Here is a 20521-nt window from a genome sequence, read left to right as displayed (position 1 = left end):
TTCTGCATCTTAATCTTTGACATGACCAAATGTACCTGTTTTTGAGAATTAAATTTGTGTTATTTGAAGTTGACCCCAATTGCTATATATTTATGCTTCCTTTGACTTACAGAATGTACCCACGGGGACAATGGTAAGCCAGTCATCTGAGAGAAAATGCTGCTTCAATGTAACAGTGCTGCATGTTTGCTTGTTTTATAGAATAGCCTCATAAGATAGGAAAGGCAGATATAGATGAGGAAATACTTCAACTAATCTTTGCTCTGAGTGAGTTATGTTGTAATGCCCATATTAAAATATTTATTCACTTGTTAAGTTCAAGGTTTTTGCCTACATGACCTTACACGTCGCAGCAAGAAGATTTTGATGACAACAATCCTGATTGCTTTCTGCTGCTACAGAATTCCCTCAATAAGACAACTTTTTAAGATCTTCCTAGCTGATCTTCCTAGCATAATTTTGAATGCCAAAGGGCGAATTTTAATTCTTGGTTGAATGTTAGCCAGATTACTACAAGTCATTCTGCTATAATGCATGTTTTGTCAATGCAAATTCGCTGTAACACGATTGACGAATTGGGGACGCTGTTTCTAAAGCATGAACTTTTAAAACATGTGTTGGTTGTAACGCAATTGCATTCCCACCACTTTAAGCACTATTTCTAAAGTGTGATTTTTCTATAACGCAGGATTGCACAAAAACACAACTATCACGTTATAGAAAAACTAACTGTATCAGGTAAAGCAGTGAGATGTCCAGTTCATTGTAACAAGTGGCCCTCAGTAACAGTGCACTGACCAACTACCCCTAAAAGCACAAAAATCAGAGACAACTTGAGTAGAAGAAGCTCAAAATGCACAGGTTCTAGTTAGTGTAATGGGGCCATTTGCTAATCCAAAACTGCAACCATGGGCAACTTATCATTATTGGACTTGTGCTAATTCTGCTACTTCGGCCCCAAGAAGAAGGCTTTGAAAATATCAGTCATGGCCCAACATGGAGTGCTCACCTGAATTTATTGAGGGAGATCTATGACCAGCATTACTTGGTTGGCCATTAAAAAGAATGTCTTCTGACCATATATGCTGAGGTTTTTGCCCAAGTCCAACAAACAAATGGTGTTAAAATGACTGAGGGTGCAACAGGCCCCCAGTTGGAATTTAATGTGTGTTCTGTATAGTCAACAGAACACTTCCTTCTAGGGTTGATTAGTTAGTTTATTGTAGTGAAGCAGGTATCTGAAACAAATCTTGATTGCAGATGTCTCTTTTTTACAACTGCTGTACAACTTGGTAGATGCAGTACAAAATTGTACTAACTGAACCAATGTGTATGTGATGCAAACATTAAGAACAACTTAAAATGTGAACCAAAGTACATCTATATTTTTAGTGGCATTTGTTCATTAGCGCTAGTATGCAAAGTGAGTCTACAGTACAATAGATTGCCCCTTCTAGTTAATTGAAATTTTTAGTAACCGCTGTTGATCTTGCAATCGGAAGCGTTGACCTTCCTGAAAAGAATAACGAGTGAATGATAAGGCTTGAAATGCAATGCTCCTTTTGTTAATACTATTTACTAGACTAGGTGAATTTCACTCTGTATTATGGAAGCTGAAGTGAATTAATGTTTCTCCAGGGACAGCTGAACTAATTAAAAAGTCAACAGTATGAAATGGTAGTCTCATTATTTTCACTAATGCGTTGATAGCAATACTGAACATATCTGCCTTTGAAATTTAATATTTACTTTGTATATTTAATTTTGTTTCATTAATAAATTGCATGTTGTCAAGAATATTTAATTTCAGTATCCTCTGTGATTTTTAAAAAAAATTATTGATCTTGTAAACCTAAATCTTCATTCAGTGCATTTGCAGTGATTGCACATTAAAGCATTTTAGCCTGTGATATGTTTTATTGCTTTTCTTGGTACCTCAATCTTAGATTTGGAAGTTAACATGTGAATATATCAAAATCTTCTCAGAACTTTGCCAAATTTGGTAAGAAACTTGAAGGAATGTGGCATTCCAGCCATAATTACAGATAATGGATTAAGCGCTTTCTGTATTTGATTTTCCAGGTATGTTTCTGAATTACTAACACTATCAATAATTATATCAACAATGGTTTTCAGGAATCCTGTGTGGGCATTGCATGGTGGTGTGATGGAGGCGAATCCTATTGTCGCTTTCAAATGGGACTGCAATTATTATCTGAGTATGGCTGAAGGGAAAAGTCCAGGTCAAGGTACTCCTCCCATTGCTGATGCATGGAATTGATACAGATACAACATGTTGAATGACCTACTGTGCTGCAGTCTTTCTATGATTCTCGTCATTGCATAGGCGAAAAGAATGCCTATGTTCTTAAATCTTAGAGATTAACGTTAGTTCCACGAAGTTGATTCTGGGTTTGAGGGGTTGGCTTATGAGGAGAGACTGAGTAGACTGGGGTTATAGTCATTGAAATTCAGAAGAATGAGGGGAATTATGAAGGGAATAGATAAGGTAGAAGTAGAGAGGATGTTTTCACTGGCAGGTGAAACTGAGACAAGAGGGAATAGCCTCAAGATTAGAGGGATCAGATTTAGGACTGAATTTAGAAAGAACTTCTTCACCCAAGGGGTTGTTAATCTATGGAATTCCTTGCCCAGTGAAGTGGTTGACTCTACTTCAGTAAACGTTTTTAAGTCTAAGGTAGATATTTTGTGAACAGTAAAGGAATTAAGGGATATGGTGAGAGAACGGGTCAGTGGATTTGAGTCCACAAAAGGATCAGTCATGATCTCATTGAATGGTGGGGCAGGCTCGAAGGAGTTGACAGCCTACTCCTGCTCCTAGTTCTTCAGTTCTCTCCAGATTGTGATCTAGCAACATCTGCGAGAGTGGCTTTTAAGTGTAGACAGAACTCTGCACTTGTATTGTATGCACTTGTAGGACCATCTCTAGGTTAATTTTTGTTGTGCAGATTCAATCTTAAATATGTTGCTATTTATAAAGATAAGAAAATAACATAATTTTATAGTGTTTTTCAAAACTCCATATTGTCTCCATATGTGCTCCATACTCCAAAGCCAGTAATGTGCTTTCTGAAATGTAGTTACTAAAAGAGCAGGGTGAAAATGATTATCAATTTGCATACAGCAAAATCTGATAAACAATATTGAGGTAGATGAGCCAATTATCTGTTTTATAAATGATGATTAACAAATAGATTTTGGTTAGAATAACAGAAGGTCTGTTAATATTGTAAATAAACTTAAAGACCTATGTCTCACAAGCCATGTATGTTACATGGGCCAACATATCTAAAACTGTAAGCAGTGTCAAGTGTCAGATCATGTGTTAATGCAATTGTGTAGGATTTTCCCTACTGAAAATAATACTGTACTTGCAGTTATATTATAATTTCTTCTTGAATTTGTTCATTTCTATACTAGACTCTGTGTTGCTATGCTGCCTCATGAATACTGTTCCAGAGATTCGAAAACAGTCATGGCAACAATTAACCAACTGCAGATGTAATTGTTTAAAAATGACAATTGTTTATGCTGCTTCTTGAATTCAGTTGAGGGAAAACATCTATTAAATGGCTTGTGTGTCTGAATTTGGATGTTTTTTCTCATTTGCCACACTGTGATACTATGAATAACATTGCGCAGTGCTTGCTAATAAAGGTCAAGTGCATCATTTTCAGATGCCAATCTGTCAGAGTTTAATTTTAACAAGTTACCTTCTCTTGGCACTTTTGCCAAGTTATGAACAATGCTTGGTTTTCTGTGTCCATTTGCAGCCCTGTGGTGATTACAATTGCTACTAAAATAACCATAGCAGCAACAAGCAGCAGAATGCCAACCACTGTCTGCAAATCCAAGGATTTTGTTTTAATCTCCTGTTCTATGCTTTGATTTTAGGTTGAATTATTTCAAATATGGCAAATCCATATTAATTATCTAAGTGTAGTGTTTTTTTTTCTGGCTTCTGAATATGGAGCAGTTTTCTTCTCAAATGCTCTCGCTTTGGAAATGCTCTGGTCAATGCTTTCGGAGGAAAGTAAACATAGTGACCTTACTACTTAGTAATTTTCAGAGATCAGCAAGTTATCAGACATTAACAGTTTCACTGAGGATGGTTCAGCCTCATGATTCTGAAACAATTAGTTGCAGATTCCTGTCCCTGTTCCCTCAGCAGAGAATGATGCATTTGTCTTTATACGTTGACTATAAGATTTATGAGTAGAAGTAAGCTTTTTGGCCATCAAGATTCCTCTGCCATTCAATAAGATCAGGGTTGATCTGATGATTCGTAACTCCATTCTTCTGCCTTTTCCCCACGACTCTTGATTCCTTAAATGATTAAAAATCTGACTATTTCAGTGTTGGTTAGGCTTGACGATCCAGCTTCTATATGGCCCTTTCTGTTAAAGAATTCCACAGATTCGCTATTATCTGAGAGAAGAAATTTCTCCTCACCTCTATTCAGATGGGTGACCCCTTAGTGTGAGATCATGCTGTCTGGTCCTAGACTGTCTGAGCAAGGGTAACAGCCTTTCCACATCTTCCTCTGTCAAGGCCCCTAAGAATCTTGATGCTGGAAAAGCATAGCCAGTCAGGCGGCATGCACGGAACAGGAGAATCGAATTTTAGGCATAAGCCTTTCATCAGGATTTCATGTTGATTCTTCTGCTCCTTGGCTGCTGCCTGACTGGCTGTGCTTTTCCAGCACCACACACTCGACTCTGATCTCCAGCATCTGCAGTCCTCACTTTCCCCTAAGAATCTTGTATGTTTTAACAAGGTTGCCACTCATTCTTCCAAATTCCAATGAGTTCAGACCCAACCTGCTGAACCACATAAGAAAATCACTCCAGGCTTGGGATCAACCTTGCGAACTTCTCTGCATGGCCTCCAATCCCAGCATATAATTTTTTGGATGGGAGGATCAAAATTGTCCACAGTAATATAGGTCCAACTGGTGCCTTGTATAGTTTTAGCAAAACCTCCCGACTTTTAAACTCAATTGCTCTTGAAATAAAGACTAATAGTCTTTTTGCCTTCCTGTTATCTGATTGTACTTTTATGTTTTGTGGCTGAGGATGTCCAAATCCCTTTCTGCAGTGGCTTACTATACTGTTCCTCTATTTAAATAATATTCAGCTCCTCTCTTCCTGCTAACGCGCAACACCACATTGACTAAAACTAAAATAGATCAGTAAATTGCTTAGGTGAGACGATCTAGTGTATGCCAAATTGACTGATAATACCACTTGGGAAAGCAAGTTGTGAGGCAAACAGAAAGGACTAAATTTTCACTGGGTGGAGGAGAGAATGGTCTGGGCAGGCCCGTAATTTTAAAGTGCCTAGCATAATGGTGTTCTAACATGATATTGATGAACAGTGATTTTTGGAAACAGCTTTGGGATTCGGGCCTGATGGCCCATTTGAAGAGTTGGATAGCTAATGACTTGCAAATAAGTTGATTATCAGTATGTTAAGGGCCAGTTTGAAGTTTTTGACTGGAGACTAAGGATGAAGGGTCTGTGCATCAACAAGGATGAGGCATGACTGCAAAAGGGAACCTGTTATTGCCACAAGAGTGAATAAAGTAGTATAAAAGGAGAAGGCTTAGAGAGGCGCTCATACATTAACACACAGCTACCATCATATCAAAAGAGCTTTCTGTGGTGCTTAGGCACTTGGTGGGGTTAGTGAACTTTCAAAGATCATAGAGACAGAGTGTTGTGAGGATGGTTCAGTTAAGAAGTCTTGCTGATTGAGGTGGCAGCAGGACACGCAAGATCTTAACTTTATTTTTCAGAATATCATCAGGCATCTTGAGTGAAGCCAGCATTTTGTTAGCTGTCCCTAAGGTCTTAACTTAGTGACTTACCAGGCCATGTGAAAGGACAGCTACATTTACATAACACAATATTAGAATGGCGGAATAGCTGGGATTTTTCTTTAAATAAAAACAAAGAAATAATCCGGCTTACAAGCTGTAAGTTAACTATATTACAATAAATAAAGTTTTTTTTGTTACTGATAAAAGTTTGTGTGAGTTGCTTTTGTCCTGAATAGCAGAATGTCAGGGGATTTGGTGGTCTTGGTAATCTAATTGTTATTTTATGCAAGGACTGCAAGAATTGCAGATGCTGTAAATCATAAACAAAAACAGAACTTGATGGAAAAGTTCAGCAGGTCTAGCAGCATCTTTGGGAAGAAATCAGAATTAATGTTTCGGGTCAAGTGACTCTTCATCAAAACTGATTGAGAAAGGGTCACAACCTAAAATGCTAATACTGATTTTTCTCCACAGATGCTGTCAGGCCTGCTGAGCTTTTCCAGTGACTTCTGTTATTGTGTCATTTTATATGCCTGGAATAGTTTATGATTCCAAAGCCCCATAATATGCCATGCATGTATTTCTTTCACCATGACGCAGAGATTTGAATTCCTCAGATCTTATCTCTGTCCCCCACAATGGTCTTGGACAGTTTTAAATTTACATTTAATTTCATAAAATGAACTGATTTACACCAAACGTTTGAGAAGGCTAATATTTCCCTTTAAAGTCTCAGCGACCAAGTGGAGCACAAAGATCCACCACTCTGTCTGTATTGATCTAACCTCAGCCTGTACAATATATGACTGCAGTTGAGAATGATAAGAAGGGCTATATTAGATGGATTTAAAATTATGAAAGAGACTTGATAGGAAAGGGCAAGGCAGTGGAGGATCATCAATTTTGAATTTCCTACCAAGATAAGGAAAAGAGAGGTTCATGGGGATGTCGTTATACAGAGGGATGTTCGAGAATGAAATATTTTGCAACAGTTATCAACACTTGCCATGTTTTGCTTTTGTGAACAATGTGTGTTCACTGACTCACCTGTGACTGTTCTATTTATTTGAAAGGTGGTGTAAATTTTCAAGGAGCTTCATAAACAAACGTGTGGTCATTAGAAAGGTATTGAAGTGTTTGACAACTCATTAACATTTATCCTAAACAGATATTAATTAAAGATTAAATATTGTGCAATGTTCTTCATGTCTTGATAACATTTCACTGGAAACAAACACACTCCCCAACTCAGCGCTGTTTTGACTGTTGTCAGATATTGAATTTGTCTTTGTACGTTAGTGCCTTCATTACTGACTGCATGGTAGAAAATTCTTTTAACAAGGCACGTACCGTCCAGAATTAAATTACCATTCTTTCATCAGTCAAAATCCTGGAACTTCCTGGGAGAGTTGATACAATGTGGAATTCCGCTGTTCAATCAAGTGGCTAATCATCACCTTCAGAAGTAATGAGGGGTGGCTAATAACAACTGGTTTTACCAGTGCTGTCAATATTGCATTAATGAATAATCAAGAAGTTATATTTGAAAGAAATCACTATCATAGTGCAAATCAACCACTTGAGTAGAAAATGGCAGCTGATAATGAGATTTATATTGAATGGAATGAGGTGTACAAGCAGATTTTTTTTTCATTCACAGGATAAGGGTGTCACTGGCTAGGTCAGCATTTATTGCTCATCCCTTCCTACCTCGAGAGCATTAAGAGTCAACCGCATTTATGTGAGTCTGGAGTTAAATGTAGGCCAGACCAGGTAAAGATGGCAATTTCCCTCCCTAAAGGACATGAGTGAATAGCATGGGTTTTTCCAACAATCGACAATGGTCATCATTAGACTCTTAATTCCAGAGTTTTTAAATATTGAATTCATATATCCCCAGAACATTACTCGGGTCTCTGGGTTAACAGTGCAGTGATAATACAACTAGCCTGTCACCTCCCAGCATATAATGCTAATTGCCATTTTCAACTCCATTTTAAAAAATGAGCACAGTTCCATATGATATGAATAGCTGTGGTTGGTGGTATGATCCCATCTTATAGTAATAACTGACAAGTCACATCTCAGAGTGCAACCTGGCTTGGTAGATCATAAATTTAAAATTGGTAGTTTGTCTACCATGGTGGGCAGACACTGAATGGATTCATGAAAGAAACCCAAAGTTATTTTAACCATAGAACGAGTTCATAATGTTATGAAAGTTCTACTTAGTAAGCATTTTCTCCATTATTCTCCCAGGTAGTTCACCAAGTTATTTAGTTTAAGTTACAGGCTTTCTTGGAGATTATGCTGAAATAATCTGTTTAAAAATGACTGACTTTTTTAAAAATAAGAGTCACCTTCACAGAGCTAAAACCAAAAAAAAACCTGTTTTAAAATGCAAATTTTGAAATGATGATATTATAAACCTTTATCACAGTGAAGAGAAACAACAGGATGCCTGGCTATATATGTGTTACTGTAATATCCTCCATCCTGAAACAGTGTATATTTATTGGTTTATCTTTCGAGCCATGAAGCTTATGTCATCTTTCCTTCACTGGTTTTCAACTTTCAGAGAAAGTTTGCCATTTTTAGAGTGTTATACAATTTTGAGTTATCTTGAAAAAGCAGAACTTCCCCTACTAATTATTAAATTGTTAATAGTTATCAAATCGATTTTCTTTCTTATCCTCAGAAGTTATTGACTCCTTAACATAATAATTTTCTGCAGGTTTCTTTGTACTTTTGCAGAGAGACAGCAGTTAACATTTCAGATCCAGTGACCCTTCCTCATAACTATGAGAATGTGATTAGGGTAAAAGCAGGCAAGGAAAGAGTTAAGTTCACAAAACTCAGAAAGAGGTTCAGCTGAGCATAACTCAGATCAGATAAGAACTTGCAGTTAACTAGGGGATACTGGAGGCAAGGGTAATGGGTTAACAAGGTGGAAAAGCAGTCATTATGTAGAGTCATTTAATAATATTGGAAGCATTCAGCTTATAAGGTCAGCTTGAATCCAGTTAACACATTGTAACTGGATTCATTGTATAACAGTAAAGGGCTTGGTCTCTCTCTCTCTCTCTCTCTCTCTCTCTCTCTTGGTCTCTCTCTCTCTCTCTCTGGGATGACAACTGGACCTGAAACATGAAGTCTGTTTTTTTTTCCACAGATGCTGCCAATCTTTGGGGTACATCTACTCAATTGCTAGAGTCTCAAAATCACTGGAGATGAAACTTTGAAAAGTCTTAAAAGAGTTGTTTGAATAAACACTTAAATACATAGCGAACATTTTACGAACCAGCATCTGTGGGACCAGGAGTGTGCCAGTAGATCAAATATTGCGGATAATCAGAAGATCCACATAATCAATGTAAAAACACACACTTAAATAATAGAAACATAATGCAGAGCGCATATACACTTTGGTGTTAAACTTTATTTACAGCATAATGCAACTTTGCCTTAAATAAAACCTACTGGCAGAGAGCTTTCTAGCCTGCACCCATAACTGATTGCAGCATTTGAGAGGTTGGGTTGAAATTGAATCAACTGTCAATGTTTTGTGTGCCAAATATGATTAAGTTACCATATAGCATTTGTTACAAACGCGAGTATTTGTAATTTACGCTGACTATATCTACATAATTTTAAAATATACTGTTATAATCGGATAGAATAATACAGTAAACTTTACAGTATTTGAGGTACAAAACGTTTGCCAGCTTATCGAGAATGCTGGTCCATAAGGTGCCGGTTAAAACAAAGTTTGCTGAATCAACTTAAATCAACGTCTTTGTTTTGTCAGTAAGAAGATAGTGGGACCCATTCCATTTTTAAAAAAGTGGTTAACATCATACAACTGCGAAGCTCAATTAATGACTATTGTGCACTCAGATATTAATAAAACAGGGCACTGTTCTGATTGACTGACAGTACATTAGATTTTTATACAAGGAGAAATTTTATTGCCAAACAGCTACACTATACTATCTCATTTTGTTTTCCCTTTCTGTCCATAGGATATTATTGAATGAGATGTTCTAGAATTTATATCTCCTGATTTGGATTCAGTGCTGCTAATTTAAGAAATCTTCAAACTGGGAGGTTAAGGAGATAAATAGTTGTTCCCTCAGTTCGCATAAATTCCTGCGGTGAACTTTTAAATGTTGAGGTTTCTAACCACAACCACAACAAATTGCAGTAAAAGATAATATGGATGAGTATATTAAAGGAGAAAGTGAGGACTGCAGATGCTGGAGACCAGAGCTGAAAATGTGTTGCTGGAAAGGCGTAGCAGGTCAGGCAGCATCCAAGGAGCAGGAGAGTCGACGTTTTGGGCATGAGCCCTTTTTCAGGAATGAGGAAAGTGTGTCCAGCAGGCTAAGATAAAAGGTAGGGAGGAGGGACTTAGGGGAGGGGCATTGGAAATGCGATAGGTGGAAGGAAGTCAAGGTGAGGGTGATAGGCCAGAGTGGGGGTGGGGACAGATAGGTCAGGAAGAAGATTGCAGGTTAGGAAGGCGGTGCTGAGTTTGAGGGATTTGACTGAGACAAGGTGGGGGGAGGGGAAATGAGGAAGCTGGAGAAATCTAGGTTCATCCCTTGTGTTTGGAGGGTTCCTAGGCGGAAGATGAGGCGCTCTTGCTCCAGCCATCATGTTGCTATGGTTTGGCGATGGAGGAGTCCAAGGACCTGCATGTCCTTGGTGGAGTGGGAGGGGGAGTTGAAGTGTTGAGCCACGGGGTGGTTGGATTAGTTGGTCTGGGTGTCCCAGAGGTGTTCCCTGAAACGTTCTGCAAGTAGGTGGCCTGTCTCCCCAGTATAGAGGAGGCCACATTGAGTGCAGCAGATGCAGTAAATGATGTGTGTGGAGGTCAGGACCCTTGTCAGGTCCACACTCCCCACCAACTCAACCTCCACTCCCGGCACCTTTCCCTGCAACCGCAAGAAATGCAAAACGTGCGCCCACACCTTCCCCCTTATGTCCCTCCAAGGCCCCAAGGGATCCTTCCATATCCGCCACAAATTCACCTGCATTTCCAATGCCCCTCCCCCAAGTCCCTCCTCCCTACCTTTTATCTTAGTCTGCTGGACACACTTTCCTCATTCCTGAAGAAGGGCTCATGCCCGAAACTTCGACTCTCCTGCTACGAGTATATTGAATACCTGTGCTGATTGTAAAATCCAGGCCAACTTTCTCAGCTCAAAACGTGGCTTAGCCAAATTGGCTCCGACCTACCTTGATATCCAAATTTAAGTGAGGTTCACTGGAGAATAATTAGGAGCAGCATTCTTGACGTGTGTTCCTGCCATCTAATTGCAATGCCTCGCAGCAATCCTTCCTGAGCACAATTAGCTGAACAGTAAGTAACTTAATCATTAGAGAAGGTTCATTAGTTTTGTTAACCATTACACCCTGCTCATCAGCATTTAAAAAGTAAAAAAATGATTCTCAATTATCGTAGCCTATAGTAAATTCTCTAGATGAATAAAATACAAATACTTGCATTTGTAACAAATGCTATATGGTGGCTTAATTATATTTGGCAGGGACCAGTAACCAGTAATATAGTGTATTGATGCCAAGAGATTTAAGAAGGCTTTAGATCAGTAATCATCACAGTCAGCGTCATAATGCCAATTAGTGCATATTCCACCTCAGGGCATCTTTTGAGAGAACCTGCTGCTGCTCTGTTTGCTGTGTCTCCAGAGTGTTTTGAGGAGCACAACGTTTTGAATGCCAAGTCGTTTTTACAAACTTGTAGGGACATCCTTCAATGATATTTGGCTGAGAAGGGTGAGGATGCTGTCTTCTTGCTTTAATTGGATGATATATAGTTCTGCCAAACTGTCATGCCAGTTACCTGAGAGTTGTAAAGCTTTGTGCTTGCAAATTGCAGCTTTAGATGTGAACTTTTATAATGTGAGGGATAATGGTCCAGGTATTTACAGTTTTATCATTGACTGGAGCTCCAGAAGTCCTGCCAGATTTAATGGTGGACCCTGGTAAGAATATCATTTCTCTTGTGGCAGCTCATCGGATTGAGAGCCTGGTTGTTGGGTGAGAAATTTATTGGCAGCTGGAATGGCTTGGAATAATCACCAGCTATCAAGAGGTTTGGGGAATAGGTGGGAACTATGGCAGAGATAAAGGAGTGAGAGAAGAAAGAAGAGATCGTGGGGATCGTGTGGAAACGTTATAGTTGGAAGCCAGGATTGAACAACAACAAATCACAGCTAGCTTGCTTTTGGGATGAGAGAAAATATCCTCTTCAATGGAAATGTTGCCAAAATCAGAAGTCTCTATTAAATATTACATTTAATGGGTGAGAGAGAGATTTCACATTTTTTTAGATTTACCCCTTCTACTGTCCACTGGTAGTGGTGGTGGTTGGAGGTGGGGAGGGTGAAGATAGGGTGAGTGAGGGGTGGGGTGTGTGTAGGTGAGTTCAGTGGTTTTAATTTAGCTCCAATAGTACAGTTAAGGACAGAGTACAGTAATACAATATCCTTCATTTATCATTCAGCCGAGTATCACAATTTAACAGCTGCATTAAAAAATAATAAAATGTTTATTTCCAACTGTTGTAAAGTATGAGGGAGAAGGGAAGAGATGATTATGATAGGGGATTTAAATGAGAAAAAAATGGGTCGATGTGCACATGGAACATAAACACTGGTATAGAAAGGGTTGATCTGACTGATCTGTTTTAGTGCCGTGTAACTATGAAATTCTGTGTACAATATTATGCAGTCAGGATACAATTTAAGAAAAACACACGCCTATAATGGGGTCATAAAATCATACAATATGGAAATAGACCCATGCCGACCAGGTTTCCCAAACTAAACTAACGCATGCACTAGCCAGTTTTGAAACAGTTTCTACCCTCCTGTTGTTAGAATACTGAATGGACTCTCAAACTCTTAACATTCACCTACACCTGTGTTTTTGTTTTTGCCGCTGTTATCTATTATTTACTTATCTATGCTACTTAACTATGTGATCTGTCTGTACTGCTTGTGAGACAAAGCTTTTCACTGTGCCTTAGTACACATGCCAATTCAATTCAATTCAATTCTCTGTTTGGCCCATATCCCTCCAAACATTGTTTAAATGTTGTAATTAGAGGTTTTACAATTTATAAAGAAAAACTATTTGTTCATTATATTACAACCCATCAATTGACTAATGTCCCTTTAGGGAAGGAAGTCTTTTGCCCTTATCCAGTCTGGCCTACATGTGATGAGGGACTGGGTTAGAAATTACAGGATGTGCTGCTATCCTTGGCTCAGGCACCTGGCCCTTGATCCCTGACACAAGGGCAGTGGGTCCCCTGAAGTTCTGGGCTCTAGCTATTGCGCCCTGATGAACTGCACCTTATACTGCCATGGGCCTCGTACATAATTCCAGACTCTCAACAATGTAGTTGATTCTTAATTTCCTTCCAACATGGCCCAGTAAACCACTCAGATGGAGGACAATCAGGGGTGCCAACAAATGCTGAACTTTCTAGTGACATTAGAAATAAATATCTCCAAATTTTGGTTGCAGTCAAAGGTTTCAACCATGGCTGGTGGACACACAGTAAATACATTGAGTGGTGCTGGTTTAGAGAACTATTATGGCCTAACCAATGTCCTGTACAGCTGCAACATGACCTCACCACTTCTATACTCAATGATCTGACCAATAAAGGATAGCATACCAAATGCCGCCTTCACTATCCTATCTACATGTGACTCCACTTACAAGGAGCTATGAACCTGCACTCCAAGGCTCTTTGTTCAGCAACACTCCCCAGGACCTTACCATTAAGTGTATGAGTCCTACCCTGGTTTGCCTTTCCAAAATGCACTTTGCATTTGTCTAAATTAACATGGACCAAGGAGACTAATGTGCGCGAATCAAAAGGTGTTCACAAAACCCCACGTTGAAATGAAGGTGAAGGTCGGTGGGAGTTGACCAAGGTGGGATCCCCTTGTGGGTGCTGGCCCATCTCATCCGCACCTTTGGGGAGGTAGAGCGTGAACGCACTTGTTAAGATCTGAAAGATAGTGAACTATGCCTGTGCAGGGCAGCCAGAGGAAACTCTAGTGGAGTTTCACAGTGGTCCAGATGTGCAAATCGGTCACCCCTTGGTATAGGGGTGAAAGACTGATTGAATAATTTAGTAGCTCTTTCCCTCCAAACTTTCCCTCAGGATAGCTAGTGCTCGTTCACCACATCGCTTTACTGTGTAAAGCGAATTGTTAGAGGTCTTGGGGCTAAACCGATCTTAACCTATTCTCAAACATTTGGAAACTGTTGAAATCTTTTATGATTTTCCTAGTCTACAATTGTAACACAGAGTGAGCCCAAATCTAGCAGTGCTTTTTGCTATAAATACATTCCATTGGCAAAGTAATGTTGAAGACGAGCAGTAGTAATGGGTGCAGTGTAACTCTCAAAGTAAATTTAAGCTCAGCTGAACCCAACACAAATCTAGTGGCCAATAGCGGTTTATGAAATGAATGTATTCTACTGTAGTACGGCTTAGGTATTTTCAACATCTTTCCCTAAACTCTTAAGGATACTTTTAAGCTTTGCATTCATTTAAATATCAAGTTATCTTCTCTAAAGCTGAATCATTTTCGTGAATGGAGATGAGGGAAATAGCAACAGGGCGAGCACAGCTAATGGAGCTTTTTAAATAAATATTCAGTCAGAAGGCACACGGCAATGCTTTTCTGACAGATCAACTTTGTTTGCAATGGTGCTGTGAATGTGCTTGCCCATTTTGCAATGAAAGGAAACATTAACCACTGAAAAATGACACCTTATGGCAAGTTTGTACATTGTGGTCAATTCTTGGCCATCCTTATTCGCTGTAAACTAATCAGCTGGTCTGACTTCCCCCAAAGTTCTGTTTGCATTATGTCATAATGTGCTGAATGAAAAAGTTTCAAACCCACTACCCAAAATGGCTTTCTCATAGTCCAGACTGTCCAGACTTTCACTTCAACAGTCAAACAAACTGTAATTCATTAGAATAACTGTTGGAAAATTTGACTTATTAGCTGGTGATAAGTTACTTATGTTTTTTCAATTTTGGAGGTTAGAGAATGAAATTGTTCACAATTAGCACGTACCACTGACCCTTCATTACTGTTGTTTTTTATTTTCAACTATCCTGTGACACTTGTAGTCAAAGTGACTGACTAATCTCCACGATATTCCAATTTTTAAACATAAATTATTACCTGCAATTAAAGGTCGAATAATGTTTCTTTCATAATGTTAAAATAGAATTCAGTCAAGCTTGAATTTTCTGCACTCCAATTATCTGCAAATATTTTCCCAGGAGATGTAGTGTCAGCTGTTCTTTAAATAGAACCAGTGAAGGAGTTCACTGGAATAGCATTGGTACAGAATAGTGATGCCAGAGGCCACATATTGGGCAGCAAATTCAAACCTTGTGTTGTATAAGAGGATGATGGAGAAGCAGAGTAACCTTGTGAGCTTCTACCTTGAGATCTTCCTCAAAGCAATGAGATGATTAACATTCCAGAATCTTCAGGTTTTTGCTTTCTCCTTCATCTTTCAAGTTTATGCAGTTTTTTTTCTTTTTCAAAGGGATTGGCTCCTGCACTATGGTATAGATCCCAGTGATCATCCTTTATTAACTTATGCAAATGACCATTATTAATGAATAAATCTCAGCTAAGATTGGAATAACATAGGAAGGTGGTGGCCTTGGCACCAGTCCAGTTTAATGTGCCTCCCCTACTGGAAAAAATACCTGCCACATAATGTCCAACTCCATGTCAATTTTACTTTTATCCAAATTGTAACATCCCTCATATTATACTGGCTGATTCAGATGAGGAAAAAGTCAGGAGATGCAACCCGTGTGGATCAGAGATGGCGGTTTTACTCAAGTTATTTGGGAACACAAGTCATAGAGCCAAAGAGTCATACAGCATGGAAACAGACTCCTTGGTCCAACTCATCGATGCTAACCAGAGTTTCTAAACTGAACTAGTCCTATTTGCCTTTGTTTGGCCCATAAACCTCTAAACCTTTCCTATTAATGGAGCTGTTCAAATACCTTTTTAAAATGTTGTAATTGTACTAACTGCTACCACGTCCTCTGGTAGCTCATTCCATACATAATGTGGAGGTGCTGGTGTTGGACTGGGGTGGACAAAGTTAAAAGTCACACAACACCAGGTTATAGTCCAACAGGTTTATTTGGAAGTGCAAACTTTCGAAGCACTGCTCCATCATCAGGTAGCTGTGGAGCAGAATCATATGGCACAGAATTTATAGCAAAAGGTCATAGTGTCATACAACCGATTCAATATATTGCAAACATCTAGATTGTTGTTCAATCTTTCATCTTTTAGAATGTGTTGCAGGTTTTGGTTAATTAAGATGTAAATCCCAGAACTTCTTACAAGTCACATTCCTGAGATAACTTAAGGTTTTATAAAAAAAAGGTGACATCTCAGTTCAGACAGTGCATTAAAGGTGTGAGGTTAGACTCTGTCTGTGTTCCAGTCTTGAGTCAGACTGGTTCTATTTCCAGAATAGGAGTTCCATAAATGCACCACCCTCTGTGAAAATGTCAATCCTCACGTCCTTTTACACCTTTCCCGTCTCACCTTAAATCTATGCCATCTAGTTTTGGACTCCCCCTACCCTTGGAAAATTACTGTGGCTCTTCATTCTATTTATGCCTCTCATAATTCTATAAACCTCCAAAAGATCACCCCTCAACCTTTTGAAGCCCTAGAGAAAGAAGTCTCGGCTATCTAGCCTCTCCTCATAATTCAGTTTCTCCCCCCCCAATCCCAATCCTAGCAACATCCTTGTACATTTTTTTCATATCCTTTCTACTTTAACAACATTCTTCATATAGCAGGATGATCAGAATTTAAAGCAGTTTTATAAAAGTGGTTTCACCAATGTCTGCACAGCTGCAACATGACATCCCGACTCCTGTACTCACTGCTCTGCCCAATGAAGGTAAGCATGCCAAATGCCTCCTTCACCAACCTGTCCACTTGTGGCACCACTTTCAATGCACTATGAGCCTGCATTCCTCGGTCTCTCTGCTTAATAACATTCTCCAGGGCATTGTGATGTAAATTAAGAGATTAGATAAATAGACATTACTGGATCATTAAAGGAAGTGTATCTTCACACACAGATTGCACTGGAATTAGGACTATAAAAGGATATTAAGGAAAGGAGAGTTGGGAGACAAAGTTGGCAGCTTAGCTTTAGTTTAATATTTTAGCATTGCAAAGTATGGAAACTCTTCAGAAAAGCAAATGAATGGCAGAGGTAAACTGAAAGCAGTCCTGGATGTCAGAGTTCCAGACCAGTCTTCCTGTCTGCATGTTATCTTCTTTAATCTCCTTATCCTCTTCCTGTAGACCTTCAGTGCAAGGATCTGCATGTTGCTGTACTTAATGCTCACAGATACTTTGATCTGAAAAGATTGTGCAGCACATGACAAATGTTAAACAGTTTTTCCTGAGTTGTTGGGAAATTTGCCAGAGGGTGAGCATGTTGTAGCTCTCCAGCTGGTTGGTGTCTTCCATCTGGTGAGCCACCTCCTTGGGTAATTGAGTGTAAGACTTTCCAAGTTAAGAACATGCCTCAAAATCTTTACAACATTCATGTCACTACATAAATATAAGTATTTTAATGATTGATTTCCATTACTGATCCAAGCCATGTGTGCCTCAGGTATTTGTGTTATGTGCTCAAAAAAAAGTGTTTAAACGTTCTTAAAAAAAATAACTTTTCCATTCTTCAACAGATTTGAAATGAGACAGCAATAGTTAAGATCAAGAACACTGCGATCCTTGAATATTGAAGCTTGAACAATGATGTTAGCTGAATGATATAGAAAGTACTATGGAAAACTGAAAAAGAGAATAAGAAAAGCAAAGAAAGGGAATATTAGAATAAATCAGTGGCTAACTCAAAAGGGAATACAAACGCCTTTTATGTATGCATAACATAAAAGTGTAGTCAAGACAAAGAAGAGTGAATAAATGTACACTCTGATTTTTTTTTAAAGATGATTATATTTTGGGACTGAAATTTTCAATCTAGGAGCTTGTGTGACCTATTCTCCAGTGTGCCTAACAGTAAGCCTGGGTGGCTTGATTGTTAAAGATCAAAGGGAGACTTGAATTGTTTTAGTGAGAAGTTGCAAGGTATGTACACATGGAAACAGTGGTTAAGTCTTTGAGGTGCAATGGGTCAAGCTTGAGTCTCCCAAAGTACCAGAAAGGTACTTGGTCTAAACAACTCCACTGTAATATTGTTTATTTACTTCTAAGTTGAAAGGGAGTTGAGTTCAAGATTAGCTGATTAGCTTTTCTACCGAGTACAAGGCTAATATATTTCATGTGCCATGGGGAAGGAGTGCAGGCGGTCGTGAATTGGCCAGCTATTTTGTGACTTAACTGATGCACATTTGTGCTGAACACAAGAAAAATGAAAATCAAGAAGTGGCGTGTAACCGATTCTTCAACCAGCAGTATAAATCACCCCAACAAATCTACAAATGGAGCTATTCGGCGTGATTTTCTGACAATTACACTCTTGAATTTCTCTATTTCTGATCTTTACTGTCTGTCAATGATAGTAGCACTAATTTTGCAATTTCATCATATCTGAGGGCACTGTGCGCTCTCCCATCCGTATCTGTACATAAACATTTGCAAAAAGAGGTGCATTATTCAATCCATTGCCTGTGGAAATTCCTCTTTGAAACAGGTGTCGCAACATTTGACCAAATGTAGTGTCACTCAGTCGTCCAATTAGCATCCTGATTGTATCATCGGGTAAAAAATGAGGTTTGCAGATGCTGGAGATCACAGTTGAAAATGTGTTGCTGGTTAAAGCGCAGCAGGTTAGGCAGCATCCAAGGAATAGGAAATTCGACGTTTTGGGCATAAGCTCTTCATCAGGGTTTCCTGATGAAGGGCTTATGCCCAAAACGTCGAATTTCCTATTCCTTGGATGCTGCCTAACCTGCTGCGCTTTAACCAGCAACACATTTTCAACTCCTGAATGTATCATGTCATGCTTAAATTGTTGCTACATTAAGAAGGAATATCAGCTTCATCATTGACCAGAAAAGTGTGATTGACTGCAGCGAGCACAATGACATATCCTAACTGCAGGCTTTGTCCCACCTGTGCAGAAACTATATTGGAAAACTGTCATCATGGCAGAATACTAGATCAGAGTTGCTGTGATGAATCAATGGAGTAAATGACCTTCTTTGTCAAGATAACTCCATATTGACTCTGATTCCTGCTGTTAAGGTAATTTTGAAGACAAGGTTAAACAATTCTGACATAGTTTTATTTAAAAAGTACAGGTTTCTATCTCCAAGAAACACAAGCAGAGAATGGTAGAAGCATATACAAAACTTAGCAATGTCTATGAATCCAGGTTTTAATTTTTACAACACAAATGCTGTGTGTTTTCAGCATATTCTTTTTAATTTGAAATCCAGCGTTTGTAAAATGTTTGAAACATAACTGAGTTGTATGTATAATTGTTAGATACCAAGCAGGGTCTCTAAGCAATTATGTCAGCTGTGTTTTATTTTATTCATTGGAGAACGACTGCAGTTCATGTCAAAAGTCTTTTTTAAAATATATAACTGCATTATATTTACTCTGCAGTTGCAGTCAGGCAAACATTATTAGATACATGTTCTTCTCTGTATTCTGAGCATAAATTGGTGCTCATCTCATGAAATTGTGTGGCCTAGTCTGTTATTTTACACTGATTAACTTTGGTGGCCAGAAAATAAAGAGCATTCTTCCATCAACTGTAATGGATAGGAAATGAGATGCTGAGATTGTATCATTTCACAAAGCACGTGGATAAAATGGAGAATTTGTACTTGTTTTCCAGAAACCAGTTAGGAGCACTGAGCTATGTATTGTGAGATTGCTGTGCAGGAATCCTGTCAATAAAAAGGTGCAGATTTTGGAGTTAAAACCACACAGCACATGGGAAAACCAAAACATGTGGGCTTCTCCCGAGTGCTGCCAGATGTATGCACAGTCATTATCTCTAGTGTATCGACAGGTAAGGATTTGCCCCGTTGACTCCATATTTGCACTTTTTCCTTTCAGCTATCCTTAAGTATAGAATATTGTAAAGTATAGCAACACCGACATTTTAATCATGGAACACTCTGGAACTGAATGTACTGTGCTCAAAATGTTTAATTTTTTTAAAAAACATGAGCTTACTGTTCTATTTTACCATTGTCTATAATCCCTTGAGTAAACCTTTTCAGAGATAATTGGTTTAGTTAAGATGATGGATGGCGAAGCAATGGATAAACAACTACTCGGGTTTGATTTCTGGGAGAAGTGTACATAATCCCTTCGTTCTTATTGCTCACTTTAACACACGTCGTTCAATATTAGAGCTCAATCACATTGTGCCCTTTCTCATCAGAAGCAATCAACTGGAAGAGCTGTACATAAAGATGAAGATACCCTTGGGAGAATTTCTGTTCAAGACGAATTTGGCTCAAATCAGACAAACACAAAGCCATTGCGCTCATGAATGTAGGCAATGACAGAGAAGTCTAATGCAATATCTGCAATCATTACTTACAAGTGCCAAACTGACATTGCCAAT

At 38.7% G+C, this 20521-nt stretch overlaps 1 protein-coding gene across 3 annotated transcripts in view; it reads left to right on the top strand.

The window, feature by feature from the left end:
• pxylp1 (2-phosphoxylose phosphatase 1) overlaps positions 1-20521 on the top strand; it is a 158703-nt gene that overhangs the window by 36227 nt on the left and 101955 nt on the right. Inside the window, exon 1 of one of the 3 annotated variants that reach the window (XM_060834232.1) lies at positions 19899-19957. The exons of the other annotated variants lie outside the window; for them this stretch is intronic. The gene's annotated coding sequence lies outside the window, so the exon portion shown is untranslated. Of the gene's footprint in view, positions 1-19898; positions 19958-20521 lie in introns of those variants that run through there. 3 annotated transcript variants of the gene reach the window in all.

This window comes from Hemiscyllium ocellatum, chromosome 13 (assembly GCF_020745735.1).
Source record: "Hemiscyllium ocellatum isolate sHemOce1 chromosome 13, sHemOce1.pat.X.cur, whole genome shotgun sequence".
Classification (NCBI taxonomy): Eukaryota; Metazoa; Chordata; class Chondrichthyes; order Orectolobiformes; family Hemiscylliidae; genus Hemiscyllium; species Hemiscyllium ocellatum.
Note: the sequence above shows the minus strand (reverse complement) of the source record. Positions and strands in the feature narration are given on the sequence as shown.